The sequence below is a fragment of the Erpetoichthys calabaricus genome, chromosome 5 (assembly GCF_900747795.2).
Source record: "Erpetoichthys calabaricus chromosome 5, fErpCal1.3, whole genome shotgun sequence".
In the NCBI taxonomy this organism is placed as follows: domain Eukaryota; kingdom Metazoa; phylum Chordata; class Cladistia; order Polypteriformes; family Polypteridae; genus Erpetoichthys; species Erpetoichthys calabaricus.
In genome coordinates, this window is record NC_041398.2 from 177,404,414 (window position 1) to 177,427,482 (window position 23,069).

The window sequence follows — 23,069 nt, forward strand, 5'->3', positions numbered from 1 at the left end:
TTCCAACTACAGAGGGATCACACTCCTCAGCCTCCCTGGAAAAGTCTATTCGGGGGTTCTGGAGAGGAGGGTCCGTCGGATAGTCAAACCTCGGATTCAGGAGGAACAGTGTGGTTTTCGTCCTGGTCGTGGAACAGTGGACCAGCTCTACACCCTTAGCAGAGTCCTGGAGGGTGCATGGGAGTTCGCCCAACCAGTCTACATGTGTTTTGTGGACTTGGAAAAGGCATTCGACCGTGTTCCTCGGGGAATCCTGTGGGGGGTGCTCCGGGAGTATGGAGTACCGGACCCCCTGACAAGGGCGGTTCGGTCCCTGTACAACCGGTGTCAGAGCTTGGTCCGCATTGCCGGCAGTAAGTCGAACCCGTTTCCAGTGAGAGTTGGACTCCGCCAGGGCTGCCCTTTGTCACCGATTCTGTTCATAACTTTTATGGACAGAATTTCTAGGCGCAGCCAGGGTGTTGAGGGGGTCCGGTTTGGTGGACTCAGGATTGGGTCACTGCTTTTTGCAGATGATGTTGTCCTGTTTGCTTCATCAGGCCGTGATCTTCAGCTCTCTCTGGATCGGTTCGCAGCTGAGTGTGAAGCGGCTGGGATGGGAATCAGCACCTCCAAATCCGAGACCGTGGTCCTCAGCCGGAAAAGGGTGGAGTGCCCTCTCAGGGTTGGGAGAGAGATCCTGCCTCAAGTGGAGGAGTTCAAGTATCTTGGGGTCTTGTTCACGAGTGAGGGAAGAATGGAGCGTGAGATCAACAGGCGGATCGTTGCGGCGTCCGCAGTGATGCGGGCTCTGCATCGGTCTGTCGTGGTGAAAAAGGAGCTGAGCCATAAGGCAAAGCTCTCAATTTACTGGTCGATCTATGTTCCTACCCTCACCTATGGTCATGAGCTATGGGTAGTGACCGAAAGAACGAGATCGCGAATACAAGCAGCTGAAATGAGTTTCCTCCGCAGGGTGTCTGGGCTCTCCCTTAAAGACAGGGTGAGAAGCTCAGTCATCCGGGAGGGGCTCAGAGTAGAGCCGCTGCTCCTCCGCATCGAGAGGAGTCAGATGAGGTGGCTCGGGCATCTGATTAGGATGCCTCCTGGACGCTTCCCTGGTGAGGTGTTCCGGGCACGTCCAACCGGGAGGAGGCCCCGGGGAAGACCCAAGAGACGCTGGAGGGACTATGTCTCCCGGCTGGCCTGGGAACACCTCGGGATTCTCCCGGAAGAGCTAGAAGAAGTGGCCGGGGAGAGGGAAGTCTGGGCATCTCTGCTCAAGCTGCTGCCCCTGCGACCCGACCTCGGATAAGCGGAAGAGAATGGATGGATGGATGGATAATTTTAAACTGTGGACCAGAGGGGTATATTAGGAAAAATGTGTCTTTGCCCCAAACATTATGGAGGTCACTGTAGATATACTGTATGTTGCATTTTATGCATGTTTTTGTATTTTAGTGTGTATTTATTGGTATTGTATTACTGTCTACAGAGACATGCAATAAAGAATTTCACTGTAATATGTGCACATGACAGTACACTTGAACTTGAGGTTAATTGCTATTTAAACAAAAAAGCTTTCCTGAAGAACTGGTTACTCCAAAAAGGATAGATGAACAAAATGATTACTCATTTCTTTAGAAAGAGGGACTCAAAGATGGTCATCTGTATGTGTGTGTGTGTGTGGCATCTTGTCCAAGAGTGGTTAATAGTTTAGCTGATTCTACTAGAACAAAATCTTGCTTTACAAGAATGAATTAAATTAAGTGCTGTAGAACACAGAAACATTGATGGTATCAAATAAAGCAAAGGAAGAAGATTAAGGTTTAGGATTCCAGACAGAAAAAATCTCAGCTTACATTATGTAACTGGGGAAAAAGAAATAGATGTGAGTTTCATTTTGGGCAGACATAAAGTTGTCAGTGTAATGCTCCTCTTGAGGCAGAATCTGTCCTTTTGGATGAAATACACATTGATATACTAATGTACTGGTGGTGCAGTCGGAAGCCTGGGGTCAGTTTTCTACTTTTGTGCAAAGGAGGACACAAAAATATCGGAATACTGGCTTTAGGTAATAACTTGGTGATGGGGAGTGGCAACGGGTGGCATGTTGCTCTGACATGCAAGCAAGAATTTTATCGTACTCTTAACACATGGCTATATCACTACTTACTACTACTACTATGTGTTTCCTATAAGGGCAGCGGAAATGTCCTAACAATGAATAAATATTTGAAAAACAATAATGAGGTGTAATGTGTTACTTATCGTAGAGAGTGGGTTTACTGGGTGCAGCCAGGAATTAAATTCAGCAGGATGAGACAGTATATGAATCATATTTCTGTGTATAACCATCCATCCATCCAGTATCCAACCCGCTATATCCTAACTACAGGGTCATGAGGGTCTGCTGTAGCCAATCCCAGCCAACACAGGGCGCAGGAAACAAACCCCGGGCAGGGCGCCAGCCCACCACAGGGCACGCACACACACACACACCAGGGACAATTTAGAATCGCCAATACACCTAACCTGCATGTCTTTGGACTGTGGGAGGAAACCAGAGCACCCGGAGGAAACCCACACAGACATGGGGAGAACATGCAAACTCCATGCATGGAGAACCCGGGAAGAGAACCCAGGTCTCCTAACTGCGAGGCAGCTGCGCTACCCACTGTGCCACCCTGTGTATAATCAATCAGTTCAAATTGTAAGAAACCCAGTGACAGTCATACAATATATTTTAGGGGTACAAACCTGAAAAAACAGCTCCCACCACCACAAGGCTACACCTACGGGTTCATGTAGTAGTGCTTTCTTGTCAGAGTTTTGGCAAAATGTGCCAGGAATCGCAGATGGTGAATGAAATCACTGCATTCAGTCTGATATGCACCATCCATTCTGATGCTTGTTGTTATACATGAAATTGCACCGTGTGAAAGTGTTGCTTAATGTGTGTGAATTTTACAAACATTTGGCATTGCTTTGAGGGAGACACTTTTGAAAATTTCCCATTCTAAAACTTCATTTTACCTTGGTGCATTTTTAGCAAAAAATTAAAGTGTAAATCTAATAATTACATAAATTATAGGGTCACCAGTCAACAGCCAGTCTAAATCAGTTCACTATACAGTGGAACCTCGGTTTGCGAGCATAATTCGTTCCGGAAACGTGCTCGTAGTCCAAAGCACTCGTATATCAAAGTGAATTTCCCCATAAGAAATAATGGAAACTCAGATGATTTGTTCCACAACCCAAAACTATTCATATAAAAATGATTGATACAAAATATAAAGTAAAAATACATAAAGCAGATTAACCTGCACTTTACCTTTAAAAAGAATCATGGCTGGTGTGAGTGAGTTTCTAAACTCTTGTGGGATTCCACCCAACGGGACGACACACGGAAGAGCATCCCAAAGCAATCGCAGTCTCCCAGCACTGTAGCAGTTCGCCGTAAAATCGAATACGAAAAGATCGCGGACATGCTATAAGCGCCTGCCGTCAATGGGTGATACAAGGAACAAGGAACATTATAAGCAGGGCCCTGCCTGACTGCTGTGTCTGTTTCAAGCTGAATAAAGCTGGTGTTGCTAAAGTACTGAGACTCAGCTTTTTTTTTTTATTGTGCAAGACGGGGACTCGCACGACACAGCACACGCGCGCGCACGAGCACACCCACACACACACACACACACACACACGAGCGCGCGCGTGCACACACACATACACACACGCGCGCAGGCGAGCGAGCACACACACATACACACACAAGCGCGCGCGCACACAGTCACAATGCTAATGTTGTAGTAAACAGTATACGCTCATACGGATGCTGTATGCTATGAGTGAGGCACACCGACTCAGACGGAGAATAGGAGACGATTGCCCACAATCCCGCAGCGAGAGAGAGAAGAAGCATCAACTCAGTTGTGATCACATGCTGCTCAGCAGACAAAGAGTATACATACTACTTGTACTGCAAGACCTCGCTCGTTCATCAAGTCAAAATTTATTAAAAATTTTTGCTCGTCTTGCAAAACACTCATAAACCAAGTTACTCGCAAACCGAGGTTCCACTGTATACAGTACTAGCCGTCCCCTGTGGCTCCGTTCGCGTAATAGTGAAACAGGACAAACTTTAAAAATCAATAAACAAATAGGTATTGCTAGCTAAGCGGAGGCAAGGTCTGCTCCAAGATGTGGCCAGAGGTAGAGCAATTCGAATGGAGGCTGGCACATGAGTGAGGAGGGCTCTGTCCAGTGCCCCATTCCTGACGTCACACTTCCCTCTCTCCTTGGCCCACAGCCTCTGTCTCGGATTAATATGAATAAATCGCTCCTGAAAGTGAACTGTGATATTTATCGCGATGAGAGAAGTCGCAAAATCAACTGGAATGTTCAAGCAAATTATAGAAAAAAACCTGATCTAAATCCGTTAAGTGGCTCTCTCTTGAAAAGCAGACAGACATACAGACAGACGTTGGATTTTATATAGAGAGAGCTGATATAAATACCACAACGTAACATATAATTTTCTAAACCTTCTTAATTCTGAGCAGGATGAAGTTAATATTTATAACCAAATATTCTGAAAAGCAGAAAAAAATGTCTGCTTCCACCCGTTACTAATTTTAATATCGGATAAGAAGTAAGATCAGACCCAACACTTAAGGTAAATATACAAGAATCTCGAAAAGTGCTCTTGTGACTAACACTCCTCCTTGCACAGTCCCATTACAATGCAAATCACACCCTATATGACATTTGGGTTTTAAAAACAAACAAATATATTGAAAAAGCATAAAATACGAGGGTAAGTATAAAAGCAAAGGCAAATTGAAAATTAAGCAGTAACCACACTGGACAGAAGCCGACACAATACAATACATTAGCAGTGGCTTATGGGTAGTTCAAACATGCACAACACAGCAGTTGAAGCCAAGGTTTCTACATGTCTTTTACTAAGAGAAGCTTCTATCTGGCCACTCTGTCATAAAGCTCTGATCAGTGGAGTGTAGCAGTGACGGATGTCTTTCTGGAAGTTCCTTCCATCCCCACACAGGTTCTGAGGAGCTCATCCAGAGTGACCACCGAGTTCTTGGACGTGTCTCTTATTATAACCTTTCTATCATGTGTGCTCACTTTGGCTGGGGCCAGGTCCAGGAATAGTTGTGATTGTTCCATACTTCTTCTATTTAAGAATTATGGAAGCAACTGTGCTCTTGGGAATCTTCAATGCTGAAGGATTTTTTTTAGCATTTCTCAGATCTGTGCCTCAACACAATCCTGTTTCCAGGCTCTTCAGGAAATTCCTTCAATCTCATGTTTTGGTGTTGGCTCTGATACTGATGGACTTTCAGTAGGTTTTTGTTTTTCCTAATCATGTGTGCAAGCAATTGAATTGACCACAGGTGGACTCCAAACAAGTTAGAGAAACATCTCAATGATGAGCAATAGAATGGGATGCACTTGAGCTTGATTTCAAGAGTCATAGCAGAAGGTCTGAATACTCATTGTCAATGTGACATTTCAGTTTATCTTTAATACATTTGCAAAAATATCTAAAGTCCTGTTTTCACTTTGCCATTCAGGGTATTGAATGTTGTTTGATATGGGGAAAAAACAAACGATTTAGCATAAGACTGCAACATAACAAAATGTGAAACAATTGAAAGGGTCTGAATACTTTCTGAATCTGCCATACATTTCTTAGTTACACTACTTTAGGTTACCATATTCCTTACTATTTAGTAGGCCTATTTATTACTATATAAACCATGCGAAAACACACTCTAGACATATTTTACTGGCACATCAGCATTACTGCAAGCCAGCAGAGGTGTACGATTTACAGTATATGCTGACTTACAGGACCACCCATTGTCTGTTTATGTATCGCATGTATCAATGCAAAACTATACATTTATCTTAACTAATGCACATGTGAATTTAACATTAACTCACTACGATTGTCTTTTACAGTCATACTGCATTTGCATTTTTTAAACTCCAAATTAAACATACTGACAAACTATTTTTTCTAAATATAAATTAGAAACTTCAATACACATACATTACAATTTTCATAAAATACTAGGGTTTTGTATCGTGTTAGCCATTATGAATACATTTAAAACAAGTTTTTGCATTCTGGAGACTGAGCCATCTTATAACAACTTAACAGCCAACATAAAAAACAGTTTTAATCATCCATCCATCCAGATATCCAAAATCCACTTAATCCAGTTCGGGAATGCAGGGACCAGAGCTTATCCTGGACACATTGGCCATAAGGCAGGAACGAACTTTAAACTGGGGATCTTACAATTAAGGCTTGACATGCTCTTGTGAAAATCAGAGCATGCTTTGTTTTATTATGCTCTCATGAGAGTGACCATGTTGCTGCACTTATGGAGACTGAAATAACAAAGTAACAGGAAGGGAAGTTTCTATAAACTGAGAAACTTAAACAAAAGGAAAAAAAAAACTCTTACAAAGCAAGGCTAAGAATGGACATGAGATCCAAGGGGCATACTTTTCATTTTAAAATAACTATCATCCAACCGAAAAAAAATCTTCCTTAATTTGTAACTTCACCCATTTATTTTTACTTGTATATTTTCAGATTTCCTGACACACTTTGCTGAAAAATAATGACTTCAGAAAATGGATGACTGGATAGATACGTGGGTGGATGAAGGATCTCATGCTTTGTTCTTCTTTCAGTTTGATGTATACTTGTTTGTTTTATTCTTGGTCCATTTTTGTCTACCATTTTGTCTATGATAGCAAACCACACAGCTTGATTGAACATTTTCTCTTTAAACTGACTGACTGAATGAAATGTAAGCCAATGCTCCAACTTAATCTAAGGTTTCCCTTACTTGTTTGTTTGCATTCTGTTTTGTTATTGTGTTTGTGGCTTTTGAACATCTGGTATTTCTGCTGATGTTGATTCTAAGATTTTTATTTTCATACAAGTTGTCATTATTGTTCAGTCTTCCCATCAGAATAGTTTTCTGGCAGGCATTCTTCAGTGTGATTCATAACTATCAGTGAAAAGTGAAGAATTTGGCTTATATTTGACCATACAAATAGGTCTGGAGGTAATCTGACATAGATGATCCAAATTGTTGTGAAAAAGAGTCCCAACAATGAACAGCACTATTTTTTAAAATGGGTAGAGATTCCCAGCCTTTTAACAGGCGGACCTTCATTCTGTTTTAGTGGTGCTGCTATTGGTATCAGCTTGTATCACGGCAGCACTCAGGTCCCAATTTGAGGCAGCCCATCATGGTAGGTGTGTGGATTGTCTTGTCTCTCCAGCATGACGATCAATGCGACCACTGGCACTGACAGCACTGACTATGAGGATTGTGTTGGTCCTCATGGGTCTAGTGACCATGGTGAAAGTGGCTTCATATTTCTTGACTTTGCAAAAGGTCAGGGGGTGTGGATTGCTGAATTCTGGTTCCAGTGGCCTGAGCCACATCATTGGACTTGGTACTCCAATAGTGGTGGTACAGTGAAGGAGATCGATCACATCGCTGGAGGCTCTTACAAAACTGCAGGCCCTACAGAACTGCCCAGTTTGACCACAGACGTGTTGTTGCTACTCTGAGGATCCAGCTTAGGTCCAGTAGGCTACCATCTACTAGGAGAATGAGTCTGAACCTGGCCAGACTCCAAGATCAGGCTGTTTCTAATGAGTTTGCAAGCAGTTTGTGTGAGGAACCTACAGACTAGGGTGTAACTACTGATCCTAAAGTGATGTGGGTGGCCTTCAATGACAAGACCCTGAAGGTTGCTGAGAGTTGTGTTGGTATTACCAGTGTGTCCAGTAAGGGGTGTTTCATCTTGCAGGGCCCCCTGGATATGATCAAGAGGAGTCACAGTGCACAGCTTGATGGCAACTCCTGTCTGTACCTGGAACTGAGAAGGATGGCTGTGGAGGCTCTGAGAGCAGATAAGGAAGCATTTGTTAGAGGAATCTTTGAACAAGTGACACCCTCCTCAGAGAGCTGCAGTCAGGGGTGGTGATGGAAAGGTCCTTATGGATGACACTGCAATTGTGACCCGCTTGGCTGGCTGCTACTTTGAGTAGATGTTTAAAGCTGATCCTCCAGCTAGGACATTGGACATCTCTGGGTCCATGGTTCTTGAGGCTGATCCTCCAATTAGCTGTGAACCACCCAGTCTCACTGAGATTGCATAGGTGGTGAGCCAGCTGACAGTAGGGAAGGCTGAAGGGATCTGTGGTATCTGGGGTGAACTTCTCCAGGCTGGTGGTAAGGCTGTCCTCCCGGCAAGAAATCTTTGCTTCCATTTGGTAGATAGGCGTCATCCCAACTCACTGGCAAACTGGACTTGTCATCCCTATCTGGAAATCCTGTACATTGGTACTGTGAGTGCTGTGCAGAGTGGAGGCAGAACCTCTGCATTTGGTCCCTGTTGATTCTTGGGTTCGACAGGGTTGTGTTCTTGCTCCTACTCTGTTCAATGTTTGCATGGACTGGGTGTTGGACAGGGTCATGGTATCCAGCGGCTGTGGAGCATCTGTTGGTGAAGAAGAATTCACTGATCTTGACTTTGCCGATGATGCTGTGATCTACGTGGAGTTAATGGAGGCTCTGATCAGGGCTCTCAAGAGATTGAGCGAGGAGTCTGAGTGTCTAGGGTCGTGAGTGCCCTAGATAAAAACCAAGATCCACGCCTTTAATGAACTCTTGGCACTGCCATCAGCAATGTGCCTGTGGAGTGTTGACCTTGTCGAGCGATTTACAAAGCTCAAAAATAGTTTAAATTTAACAATCTAATAAACAAAGTAAAAAATTCAGTCATTCAGATAAGTTAGTGCTAAAAAATTTGGTAATGGACAAGTGACTCCTTAAGAAAACCTGGAGAAGATCAATAAAGTGTGAGAAATCAGGCCTCAAGGTGCATTGGAGTCAACTTAAGAGCAGGCTGTCTACTCTCATGAGGGTAGAACATTTCCAAAAGTCCAGGAACTAGAAGGAAAACAAGAGGATGAAGTTCTTCCGTAACTCTTTTGTCTATGCCTGAAAACTACCTTAGGGAAAGAAAAGTGGAAAGCTCAAGGCTAGAAGAACTTTCCAAGAGCCAGCTAGGTGATTCAGAGAAGAACATGTCCCTTGACTCTCCAAGCTTCGTACCTCACCCCACACAAACAACCACCCAGTTAAATGCCATGCCACCTAGATGGAATGAAATTAAGGATGTAGTACAGAAAGAGGCCTGCTTCTGCCACTGGCCCAAATGGAATCCCCTTTAGATGTATAAGAGCTTCACCATAGTGCTGAAGCTGTTATGAAGCCTGATGAGAGCATCCTAGAAGAACAAAGTTATTCCTACTTAATGGTGCAGAGCAGTGACCACATTCGTTCCCAAGAAGCAAGGTTCATGAAGCCTTAGCCAGTTCACAGGCATCACACTGCTAAATGTGCAAAATCTTCTTCTCCGTCCTGAGAAAAAGGACGAACAACTATCCATTGGAGAATAGCTACAATGACACCAGCTTCTAAAAAGCAGGTGTTCCAGGTTTCCCAGGCTACATTTAACACTGAGATGTTATTTGGTAGCAGATCCAGGCTGCAAGATGAACAAAGTCAACTCTCCTCATTGCCTGGCTCGATCTGGCAAATGCCTATGGTTCTGTCTCGCACAAGCTCCGACGATATGCTCTATACTTGTTTTACATTCCAGATTGCATCCAAAAACTTGTCCTATTTTAACAATTTCCAGGCCTATTACACAGAGGCTACTACTAGCTGGCACTGACTCAAGGCTTAGCAATGGGTGCTCTGTTTCCCCCATCCTGCTCACAGCCTCCGTAGAAATCATCCTAATTGGGTGTAGACAGATATCCGGTGGAGTCTGAGTTAGGGTTGAGGTCACTAGAACTGAGGAGCAATATGAATGATATTACCATCATTCTCCAGACAGCCGCCTGTGCGAACCAGTTTTTGAAAAGACTTGAAGTGCTATTGTGCTGGGACGGAATGAAGATCAAGCCAGCAAAGTCTTTCAATCCTGCAAGGAAATAGGAATGACCTCATTGCTTTCTGTGTGGATGGTGAAAGAATGCCATTACTAGCAGAACAACCAGTCAAATGGTGCTTTTCTAATATTGTCAGGTACACCCATGAATAACACACAGTACTGTATAGTGAAAGCCACAGAAAAAAATATAACAAACAAAAGCAAACAAGGAATATCCAGCAAAGTGTACAGCATTAGTGGTAGCCTTAATGTATATATTACTTTGTCTCTTGAAGTGCATTTCTTGAATTTGACTTTTATACCCTCATTCTGCACCCTACAAGGTTGGAGCTCTGAGTCAGACAATTCAGACGAAGTTACCTGAATTCTCTAAGCTGTGTCGTAATGCAAATCTATCACATTAGTCAATTGAATAAAATCAAAATATGACCTAGTCAGCCAGAAATTACATTTTTGTGGTCGAATTATATTTGGAACAAAGTGACAAACATTTAATATGCTTTGTTTGCTCTTTATTTTAAAGAAACAAATGCAGTTTATCTTTAATTGCTCTTTTTGTTGACAAAATAACAAAGCAACAGTGACCTCACAATTCTACAGTGCTTTCCAGTGAGACACACATTGCAGAAAGCTGATGCCAGTAAAGCAGTGGGTCCAATCAGAGTACCCAAACGGGCATTAAAGGTATCTGCAAATCAGCTTGCAGGGGTTTTTGCTATGATATTCAACCTCTCATTACAGCAAGCTGCTTTAACAACATGCCTTAAATCCTCCACCATCATTCCAGAGCCCAAGAAGTCGGTAGTGAAATGTATAAATGACTATTGCCCGGTTGCTCTTACACCGATAATTATTATTATTATTATTATTATTATTATTATAATATTAACTACTTATAATCTCTCAAGATTGGTCTTTTCATACATCAGAAATCATTACCCAGACCTAGACCACCATCAATGCAAACTAATCTGAAGAGGATGCAGTCTCGATTGCACTCTGTATGGTTCTGACACATTTACAATAGCCAAACACCTATATGAGGAACCCATTTATAGACTTTAACACTGTATTTAATGCCATAATCTGCCATAAATTAGTCAATTAATTATGCAACCTATGTTTGGACACAATTTTCTCTTGTCCTGTGTCATGGACTTTCTCTTGAACAGACTACAGCATGTCAGAATTTAGATCCACACTTCTTCTACTTTCACAGAAACCCCACAGGTCTACATATTGAACTCAATGCTATTCACTCTCTTTGCCCATGACTGCAGCCCCATTCACCCATCCAATACTATAATTAAATTTGCACATGACACCACAGGATAACAGCCTAATCCTAAACACCACCCAAACAAAAGCAATTATCGTAGAGTTCAGAATAACTAAAAAGACTGTTCATCTCACCCTCCACATTTAAGCAGAAGTAATGTCAAGTGTCTTGGAGTTTACATAACAAAACAGCTGACATGGTCCCTTAACACCTTTTTCATGGTGAAAAAGAACCAGCAGAGACTCTGCTTCCCTAGGAGACTGAAACAGGCCGAAATTCCTCAACAACTCCTGGTGAACATCTAGCACAGCACCATCTGAAGCATTCTCACCCATTGCATGACTGTGTGGTATGCTAGCTGCCTGAACAGAAGGATCTGCATCAAGTGGTGAAAATGGCCAAGTGAATTATCTGGATGGGTCTTTCACACCTGGACAGTGTCTATGTTAGCTAACTAAAGAAGAAGTGTAGCAATATCAGCAAAGACACAACACATCCTGGCTATTCCCTGTTTGTAGGATGATCCAATCCCTCACAATCAGACTGAAAATGAACTTTTTCCTTTCCAGAGATGTGGCCAAAATCATCACCCTGTCCAACTGCTGAGAACTGATTTAAACCCCACCTTAGACTGTGTAAGTAAGTGGATGCTAGGTGGCATTATTGCCCACCTTTTTCCCAACAGACAGACGCAGGACACAGGTTAAAAGCACTAACAAGACTTTTAATCTTTTCTTCTTATGAAATAGTGCCTCCAAAGCACCACAGCCACAATAAACACAACAATAAGGTAATACCAATTCCTAATTTCTCTTCCACACCTCCCAACAAGCTCTGTCCTACTACCTCCCAACTCTGGCTCGGTTGCGGGGTCTCCACCAGTTGTTTATAAAGTCCTTGACCCGGAAGCGCTTCTGTCCTTCCGTCCACAAGACTCATCAGCATTTCCTGGTCAGATAGAGAATTGTATTTTTCTTCAGCCTGGAAGTACTTCAGTGCTTCCGTCCCCATGACTTTGAGCGGGCTATGTAAACAGTAGGGACTCCTCAGTTTGCCTGCAGCATCTCCTAGCGGCACCCACGGTACCCAGCAGGGCTGTGTTGCCGAACTCCAAGTCCCATAGTGCCTTGCGGGCATCCAGGGCACTGCTGCAGTTCAGGGAAGCTGCCATGTATTGTCCTGGGGGAGGCAGTGTCCCTGATAAGCTGCCTTCCCCATCCTTCCATTACTGGGGAGTCCCAGCCGGGATAAACTGCCGGCCATCCCCTACAACTATTATTATACATATACACCGTTCAGCGCTCTAAAAGCTGAGTAGGCAGCTCTTTCTTTTCTATGTAATAATAATAATAGTAATTCTTTGCATTTATATAGCGCTTTTCTCACTACTCAAAGCACTCAGCAATTGCAAGTTAAGGGCCTTGCTCAAAGGCCCAACAGAGCAGAGTCCCTATTAGCATTTACGAGATTTGAACCGGCAACCTTCCGATTGCCAGTGCAGATCCCTAGCCTCAGAGCAACCACTCCGCAAAAGTTTGAGTTATTTTCGTTTGATTTATTGCTGCTTTTATTACAACTGTCAAGCCAAATTTCATTATAAGCAAGTATAATGACAAGTAAAGATTTATATCTATTCATCTTCTATCCATTTCTCATAAATTCACGTATAAGCACCGAAGAGGGAAAATGAAACGTCACAATCCAAAGCTGTGAAAATCCCAATAGAACATGAACGTGCTGCCTTGGCTTCTCAGATTGATGAAGGGGCCAACAGTACACTGCGTATTCTAGTTGCGCTATTTCCTAGAAATTGAGGTGTCATGGTTGAGTAGCATTTATTGAAGTAACTGAAAGTTCACCACACTAGCTTAGGTGTGTCCTCCAATTATTTTGATTTTCTGTTAAGCAGTAGCATAGGATATCAAATTATGTTTGGCTCAGACCACATATTTACCTTCTTAACACATTACTGTAGAGAGTGGGTCCAGATGATGTGTTTCATGATTTATTTTGCTCAGAGCAGTCAGATCATTAGCAGGCAACTGCAGCCTGATCTGTGTAACCGCAATAATTCTTGGAAAGTATGAAAAGAAGCTTGGATTCAACAGCGTGTTTAAACTTTTGAAATTAAACCCCTCTGGATTTCTTTACTATGGTTCAAGTGAAGCCATTAATCTGAATATAATTCATTTTTTCTGAGACACAGCAACTTTTTCCTATTTATCTATATTATATAAACAAAAGAATTGGAATGCTGAGTTCAGGATGCACTCACAAAAATAGTGAAAAGCATAAACTGGACAAAAAAACTGAAGAATGCACCGGCATGGTTTTCTTTTGGCATGCTTCATTTATCTCATTTCTTGTCTAATATTTCTTATCATTCTTGTACGCATTTGCCTTTTTTCTGTGCAAATAGCAGAGGTCTGCATGAGCAAAGGGCAAGCTGAAACAAAACCTGCTGACAAAGCCTGAATGCTGTCACAAATGATTAATTAAGCAAAAGGCAAATCCAATTCCTTCTCTTTAAACTCGACTTAATTCTGTCCTGGCATTTAGTTGACACGTGCAGCTGTGAGACCTTCACTATTTTCTTACCTCACTTTCAGTGTGTCTCACACGTGTCCTGAAGAAGACTGAGCAGTAACTCAGAGAGCCTCAAACTCAAGATGGTGACCAAGCAAATTCGGAGATCATGAAAAGGTGTTTTGTGTTTTTGCAAATGTGATCTCTTTCTCTCTGCTCCTCTGGAACCCTCTGCCCTCCATGGCTCGTTTGGTCAGCTGTTCATTTCAACAAAAGTATTTGGTTTCCCTCAGTTCATAGGGAGTATCGCCTTCCCTTTTTAAATCATATTTATCCTCAAAAAACTTTTTTTTTGTTTGGCTTTGTTTTGATTTTAATTTGAACTCAGCCTGCCTTCATACCAGACTTCTGCCTGTTGCACAGAAAAACATTGTCAGCCATCGTCACCCTGACATAAATTTACAACGTTTATAAAATGAACAGTTTTGAACATATTTAGGGTTAAAAAAGGTGGTCAGTTGCAAACAATCTATCCCCATAACAAATGAGGCAAATTTAAACATAATTATCATGAGCAAAGCTGTTTGTTGCTCAAGGAATTTCAGGAATGTAAAGGCAAGCTTAAAAAATAGAATCAACCATAATTAACTTCAAATATACTGTAGGTTACTTAGATCTCAAGAAGATAAAATTGTGTTTCCCAAATATCAACAGCATTCCTTTTAAGTCTGATAACGGGTTAACCTAATGCCCTCGTGAATATCATTACAGGTTCTTCGTTCCACGTGTAAAAAAAATAGTGGTACAGAATAGATAGCAAAGGAGCAACAGTAAAACTGTGTCCCAAATTCTTGACATCTCCCTAAAAATACTCCTTTCAATGAAATTACTACATAAGAATATTTTTGAATGGGAGACAACCATTGTGCCCCATTGGCTAGTTTCATTAGGTTACAGAAAAGTCATCCTCTGATCCAATCAAGTCAGTTCTTTAGAGATAGTTGGGGATATTTCCACAACCTATTATTGGACACCTCGACTACTCTTTGTTATAATAATTGTCTCCTTCTGTAGATCAAATTCAGGATCTTACCTCAGTTTGTTTCGCTATTGCAGGAGTCTCACTAAGACCCGTGTAGCCACTCGATTAGATTACCATTATCCTACCAGCAGCAATATTTAATAAAAATCTGTTTGGGGTTCAGTAATCGTCACCCATCCTTGTTTTACCCACTCCCTACTAATCACAGACCAGCACTCAGTGAACAACAGTAAAGAAAATAAAATGTGAATTTACAGCTTTATAGACAAGACAAATACTGTACTTTGAACATAAGTCCCCCCACCCCCAAGCAACAGATACATTTCCAGAAAAAAAGCTAGAAATTAACAAATTAGGGAGTGTGATACAATTGCTATTATTAACCAATTTTCCCAAAAATAACACACTCTAATTTTACTGTCCTTAATGTTCAGTAAGGCCCTGTCCACATGGGCGTTCAAATCTTGGTTAAATGAATGTGCTCTGAGCGACCTAGGTGTTTAAGTTGTGTTTTGTAGTGGAGCTTAAATGACTTAAATATGACATTACATTCACGTTCGTTTGTTAGACGTCAGCTTGCAGCCCAGATTGTAGTTTTGTGTGTTTACCTGTGGGGAAGTTTTGAGGCAGTCCTGAGTTTTTTAACCAGTGCAGTTTTGAGGTTCATCCTTCATTGGAAATATGGATCATTTGGCTTTACTAGACCTTAACCTTGACCTCCTTATATTAAAAATCCTCCTGATACGGTGACATAGGCAGAGAAAATATCATCGATGCTACAGGGTTCACCCTCTGACTGCACAGCGTGTGAAAAAAGAATCTTTTGTGTAATCTATGAAGAAATATAACGATTTCTGCATAAGTTCTTCAAAGTTTTAATTGCCTGCTGCAGCTGGTACAACACCATATTGCATGCTGGTTAAACCAATATGCGAGTCAGTGTTAGCCCTGAAGAGAGGCTACTTGTCACCTTGAGATAAGCAATACACAAACAATACTCATGCATGCACTCACCCAGTGGCATTAATAATCCGAAGCAGCTAAAGTTACGTCATTAGCACAAACCTACAAACTGTTTAAAATTCTCCATTATTATCATTATTATTTTGTTGATAATATGTGTGTATATATATATATATATACAGTATATATACAGTGCCCTCCACTATTATTGGCAACTAGTAAGAAGGGTTAGAAAAAAATCACTCTTGGCTGAAGAACCGTCATCTTGCACTGAAAAAATGAGAAACTTCTGACTTTTAACTGAAATAAGCTTATTCAAAGAAAAACAAAGCCCTCATCAAGAAAAAAATATTTTTAACAAAAACACATGTGCCGCAAATGTTGGCACCCTTGAAAATTAATGTGAAACAATGTAAATGAAGCATGTTTCCTATTTAAATTGGACATTGTTAAGTTGATTGGAGCATATAGGAACTTTCCAGCTGAAATCAATGACTTCCTGATTAACTGGGATACAAATGTGAGGAGACACAGCACCAAATTTCCTTAGGCAACCATCATCATGGCAAGGAACAGAGAACGCTGAATTCAAATGAAGGAGAAGTGTGTTGCCCTTCATAACTCAGGGAATGGTTATAAAAAAAATAGCTACTCGCCTGAAAATGCCCATTTCTACAGTTTGGGCAATAATAAAAAAGTGGTCATCAACTGGAACTGTGACAGACTTGCCTGGAAGAGGACTCAAGTTTATTTTACCCCCACGTACAGTGAGAAGGCTGGTAAGAAAGGCAATAATGTCTCCAAGGATCATTGTTGGGGAATTGCAAAAAAAGTAAAATCCTGGGGTTATAAAGTCTCCAGTACCACTACCAGACGGCATCCCTGTGCCAACAAATTATTAAGCCTTTTCTGTCAGTTATCCACAAATGTAAGTGCCTGGAGTTTGTAAAACGTTACTACAACTTTGACTGGAACTCTGTACTATGGTATGATGAAATAAAAATTGAACTTTTTGGAAATAAACATGCAAAAGTGAGTTTGGTGTAAAAAGAAGGATGGCGCTATAATGAAAAGAACCTTGTCCCAACTGTAAAATATGGTGGAAATTCAGTGATGTTGTGAGGCGGTTTTTCCACCAAAGGCCCTGGAAACACTATTAGGGTACATGGCATCCTGGATTCCATGAAATATCAGGAGATTTTAAATCAAAACCTGGCTTCCTCCACCAAGGAAACTAAAACTGGGTTGTCACTGGATTTTCCAGCAGGATAATGACCCAAAACACATATCCAAATCAACCTTGCAATGGTTAACTGACCACAAAATCAAAGTTCTGCCATGGCCATCTCCATCCCCTGACCTGAACCCTATTGAAAACCGGAGGAGTGAGCTGAAGATGAGAGTACACAGGAGAGGGCCTAAGACCCTGGATGATATGGAGAGATTATGTAAAGAAGAATGGTATCAGATGCTATGGTCTGTATTCTCCAACCTTATAAAAAACTACAAGAGAAGATTCTGTGCTGTTATACCGGCAAAAGGAGGTTGTACAAAGTATTAAATGCACAATTGTGGCACATGTGTTTTTGTTAAAAATATTTATTTCTTGATGAGGGCTTTGTTTTTCTTTAACTGAACTTGTTTCAATTAAAAGTCAAATGTTTCCAATTTTTTCAGTGCAAAATGACGGTTCTTCAGCAAACAGTGATTTTTTTTGTATCCCTTCTTGCTAATTTTTATAAGGTGTGTCAATAATAGTTGACGGCACTGTATATACAGTTAGGTCCATAAATATTTGGACAGAATACATATGTATATCAATATATTATATTTTCATAAAAATGAATTTGTTTAAGACAAGTGAATACAACTGCAAAGCAAAAATAATACATTTCAAATCTCTTTTAAAATTAAACCATCCACTCCGGAAAATAATTGCCCATTTATTCTCTGAATTTGCCAATTTCATCACAGGGTAACAGGAAATAGGAATATTGGCAGTATTGTTCAATGGCAGAAATCAGCCCCAGATGGGATGCCATGTCACTGCAGAGCACACGCCTTCTCAGGCAAAATTAAAGTTGCCACTTAACCTAACATTCCTGTAACCCAGGACTGGATAAGTGGCTTAAGTTTTAACACGTCTTTTGAATGTGGGTCAAAACTGGAGCAACCAGAAGCAGAAAAAAAAGATACCATCCACGCCAAAAAACAAACTTGGGTATGGCAGTAAGTTAGCAGCACTAGTAACTGTGCCTTACTGCTGCCTGAAATGAACTAGCTGGTATAGCAGGCTACAAAAATGTAAGTTAGTAAAATTACAATTATCACTCAAATTCACACGTACATGTTTCAGAGAAACTATGAGGTGACAGAAGCCTAATCAGAAAACAGTGCAAGCAAAGAGCAAAATGGGCATTTTTACAAATTGTTTAAATATTGTTAGAAAGACCTGGAATTAGACTACTAAAATCTTGAATAACAGTAGAGAGTTATATTTTAAAGTCACTCTCTTTAAATTTACATTTAATATGCCTATGCAATTGTTTATTAAGATGGTTTTTATTAGGAAGTAATTAGAATTATTCATGCATTATAGAAAAATATTAATATGGTTGAAGGATATACTTACAAAATTTCAATTAAAATGCAGGTAATTTTGGTTAAAAATTTTAATTGTGTTATTAATTGCAACAACATTTTTCTAATCGAACAGCAGCTCTAATAAAGACACAAGTACACATAAAGACACAAAATCATTATGTAATCATTATCATGTATAGCTCATTACTTATTATCTGCTTTAAAAGCTGCTTATTCAATTCAGGGTCTAAGAAGCCTTAGGGAATTACATGAAAGGCCAGTACCTTTTATAGTGCCTTTTGCAAAAATCACCTACAATACAAAATAGCATAATCAAATGTCAAATCACTCAATATGTAGTAAATTACAAAAATGATCAAGATATCCAAATAAAATCTGAAATCTTTAAATATACAGTAAGTTACAAAGAAAACCAACTTTGAGTAGTATACAGTATATATTTCCTATTTCTATTATTTTTTTCCTAAAGTTTTTGGCAACTGGGGAATTCATTTCTTCCTCACATTTCCAGTACCTACCAGGAAAGTCCACAATTCACAAAATTGTGCACGAAATGTGTCGTGTGTTATGGGAATGTCTCCAGCCTCTTGTCATGCCAGAGCCAACAGAATAGCTATGGACTGATATTGCTGAAGGATTCTGACAGAAATCCCAGTTCCCTAATTCTCTTGGATCCCTGGAAATCCATTCCTTCAGAATGTTAATTGAATGGCATGTAATCATAATAAAGACGTTTTCTTCACACTCATCGGGATTTTGGCAGAAATTGACACCAAGTAAAAGTTGCACGCAATGTTTTTTTGATGCCATCCGAACGGGCGTCCGACCGAATGCAAGTGATGAAAGCCCATGTGGACGGTCTGATTCACTAAAATTAACACTCACCTGATGCTAGAGACGGCAGAAAAACACTCAGTTCAGACATCTGTGTGAACAGGGCCTAATGGTGCAGATCTCCATTAAGAGACAAACCCACATCAACCCATTTTCCCCAAGTACACATGTAAGGAGAGGGCAAAATAGCAAAAGGCCAATACTAGATGTGGTGCTGGCTACAATGGCTAAGACAAGGGCATAATTAATGGAAAAATATCTGAATAAACAAACTTCAATTACGTGTTCCTTTTGTGAACACAAGCTTCAAATGTCAATGCCTTTAAATGAATGAATGCCTTACAACTGAGCAGAATTGACCATCTTACTGCCTCCTACAAGCCTATGATCGATAACAGCAGCTCTCCTATTCAAGCCAAATATTTTTATGTATGGATTTATTTATAATATTTATATTTATTTTGAACCTCTGTAACCAATCATTTCATTACAATTTGCACTATATGTGCGTAATGGTATTTGACAAATGACATTTGATTTGATTTAAGTATGGGCAACATGGTGGGTCAGTGATTAGTGCTGCTTCCGTACAACTCTCCAGTCTAAATTTGAGTTTTTCAGGCAAGCTACTGCTTGAATGTAGTTAAAACATTCCTGCTATGTCTCAGTTATTCTATGGGTATCCTTGTTCCCTTCCCACATTCCAAACACACGCATGTTTGGCTATTGGATGGATTTAGGTTAGTCTAATATGAATGAGTGTGACTGCAAGCTGTGGTGGATTTGTGCCACTTTTCAGGGATTGTTATTGACTTGAACCAAATGCTATAGAATAAGAGACAGGGGTAGGAAATGGACAGCTTGATGGAGGGATCATTTGGAGAAGTTAAGGATAAATATTGAATACTGCAGTGAGACTGAAATGGAGGGAATTTACAGTAAAAGAAAACATCCTTGCAGTCAGAAGGAAAATTGGCCACTAGTAGTGATGAGCAAAACAACTCACATGAAATTGAACCCACAGTGAAACTTATTGTTTCACTTCACAAAAAAAATCCAGAGAAATTTGTGTCCACATTCAGCAAGAAGAAAGTAATTTACAGTAGTTCATGTTTGGAACAGTTTAAATGCATTAATTCCACATATGTCTGCTTGTCGTTTAACACTGAAATAAAGATCTCAATGAGAAAACAAATGAAAGTGTGCATATCCTCAAATAGGATAAATTCCACACAGTTTTCCCTGTTATGCGTACAATAAGATGTTTTGCTGTTTTCCATGTGGAAAATGTGTTGCAAGTCACATTTAAAAAACATATTGCACTTCTCTAGTAGGTGATATGAATGTGAGGGCATAAATAGAATCAATTTTTCCAGTTTGGTATGGATTATATATTTTACGCAGCTGCAGAAAAGAATATAGGTAAACACAGAAGGGTGAAAAAGGCTTAAGGAAGTAATATTTCTTGTTTTCTACTCCAAAAACTCTTTAGTGAGTTTCACATTTCAAAATTCCCAAATTGCCCACAAAATGAATTTTAGTGTCAGTTTCGCAAAAATGTATGTGAATTGAAACTTGCCTGTTTCGCTAGCGAATCGAGAGAGAGATTTTCCTTTAGCTCAAGTAACTCAAACGGTTGTACTCCGCACTCTGAATCCAGTGGCCCATGTTCACATTAAGGAGCTGTGCTTCTTAAGCAAATGTTCTCATCAATGTCAGCTGGGATTTGTGCTAAAGCAGAGGGAGGCGAGTGTACCAAGGGTCAAATGGAGGGAGCCAGCTGCAAAAAGAAGACACCCTTACAGTCAGAAGCCTGATTGGTCACTAGAGTGATGGGAGTTCTGCTGTAGCCTGACTGGCTAAGGTTTACTAAAGTGATGGGAGTTCTGCTGTAGCTTGACTGACTCTGCACTAAAAATCCAACAGCCTTAATTCAAGTCCAGCATTTCGAAATGAAGACTGGCAGCCTGGTGGGGTGTCGGCACTTATGTGGTGCACAGCTTAAGGAAATGTAAAGGCAGATTTCCAAAACTCTTTCATCCCACAGAGCTTAGTTTTAAATAAAATGTAACTCGATTGTATTTTTTGTTGAGTAAATGAAGTTACTGTTTAAATAATAGGGTGTTGTGCCATTTCATTGCAGTACCTAACTCTCCCTCTTCGGCCTCCATGGTTTTCTTCTAAACATGGACAATTTGTGGATAACGCACATTCACATGTAGCTGTATGGGTTTTCTATGATGCTGTGGTTTCTTACTGTGATTTGTTATTGGGTTAAGAGAACTGAAAATAGGTGACTTGGTGGCACAGTGGTTACTGCTTCTATCTCACAGCTCCAGAAGACAGGTTTTGGTTGCCATTCTGGCTCTGGTTTGCTTATTCTCCACGTCTGTATGGATTTTCTCCAGGAACTTCAGTTTCAAAGGTGAGTTGCAAAGGAGAACAGGAATGTTTGATTGGTGTCTCTAAACTAAACATTTTTTGTGTGTGAATGACTGAGTGTGGTGTGGAAGCCGGCCCGGACACAGACAGGCGGACACATTCATGTCACCCGCAACATGTTTATTATACATATTTACAATTATAAAAAGTTCACCACAAACCCCCAAAGTCCCCAAAAGTCCAGGCCTCACACTCTTGTCTTGTCTCTTTAGGCCGCCTCCTTGCCTCTCCTCCCGAGCTCCGTCCTTCTCCACTCACGACTCAAGCCCTGAATGAAAGGAGGCGACCCCTTTTATTGTCCCCTGGATGTGCACCAGGTGTGCTCCAGCAGTCTTCCACCGACACACCCCAGTGTGGCGGAAGTGCCAGCTGTATCCCCGGAAGCACTCCGGGTGTCCCTGTTCCTCTTCCCCCCAGCTCTTCCTGGTGTGGCGGAAGTGCTGAGGTCCAGGGCTCTCCAGGCATTGGGGCGCCCCCTGGCGGTGACCACAGGCCCCTACAGGGTTGAGCTTCAAAGCTCTGTACCCGTGCTCCCCACAGCAACCAGGGCGGTCGCCCCCTCGTGGACTGGAGAAGGCGTGAGCCCTCCTCTGGTCCTCTTGGGTGACCCGGCTGGGTACCACCCCCAGTCGCATGCCATAGTGGTTAATGATAGTCTGGTATGTCATCCATGGCTGGATTCTGTCTTATACCCAATACTCCCAGCATTCTATGAAATAATATGAGTGTAGATATGTGTGTTGTGCCTTGTGATGGTCAGACAACTGTCCAGTGTTGATTTCTTGTGTTGTTCATCAATGTATTACTCTGTAACGAAATAATGAAATTCAGAAAATAGATGGATGGATGGATTGATGGATGGCTATACATTTTACTTTCTTGTTTGTACAGTTTAAACACATTCCAAGAACTGCTATCTGGACATTCTATACCGAAAAAGAAGCAATTGTGGCTTCAGCAAATTTTTGAAATCTGTTGTTCATTAATTGTTGCCATGTGCTCTTTGCTGGTTAAAAAGGAACCAAAATGACACCCAAAATGTTTTGAATGAAACTGAATGCATTTTAGAGACCCTTTGTATATGTTTATTTAATATTTTTTGTGAAGGGTCAATTAATAAAAAGGTAGCTTGAGCCAGTTTTGCTCAAAATGAATTGGTCTCCAGCATTTCAGAATCATAATAATAATGCCCAGTTTTAACAAAATTGTTAATCCTTTTGCATATCAGAGTCATGGTAGGAGGGGAACCTATAGACATCAAATTGGAAATTGTGTTCATAGACACCTAAAACATGTAAACCTGATAAAAATGCAAAATGTCTTCCCCAATGTAGTACTTTTTTCTATATCATGTGTGGCAGACAGCCGGAACCC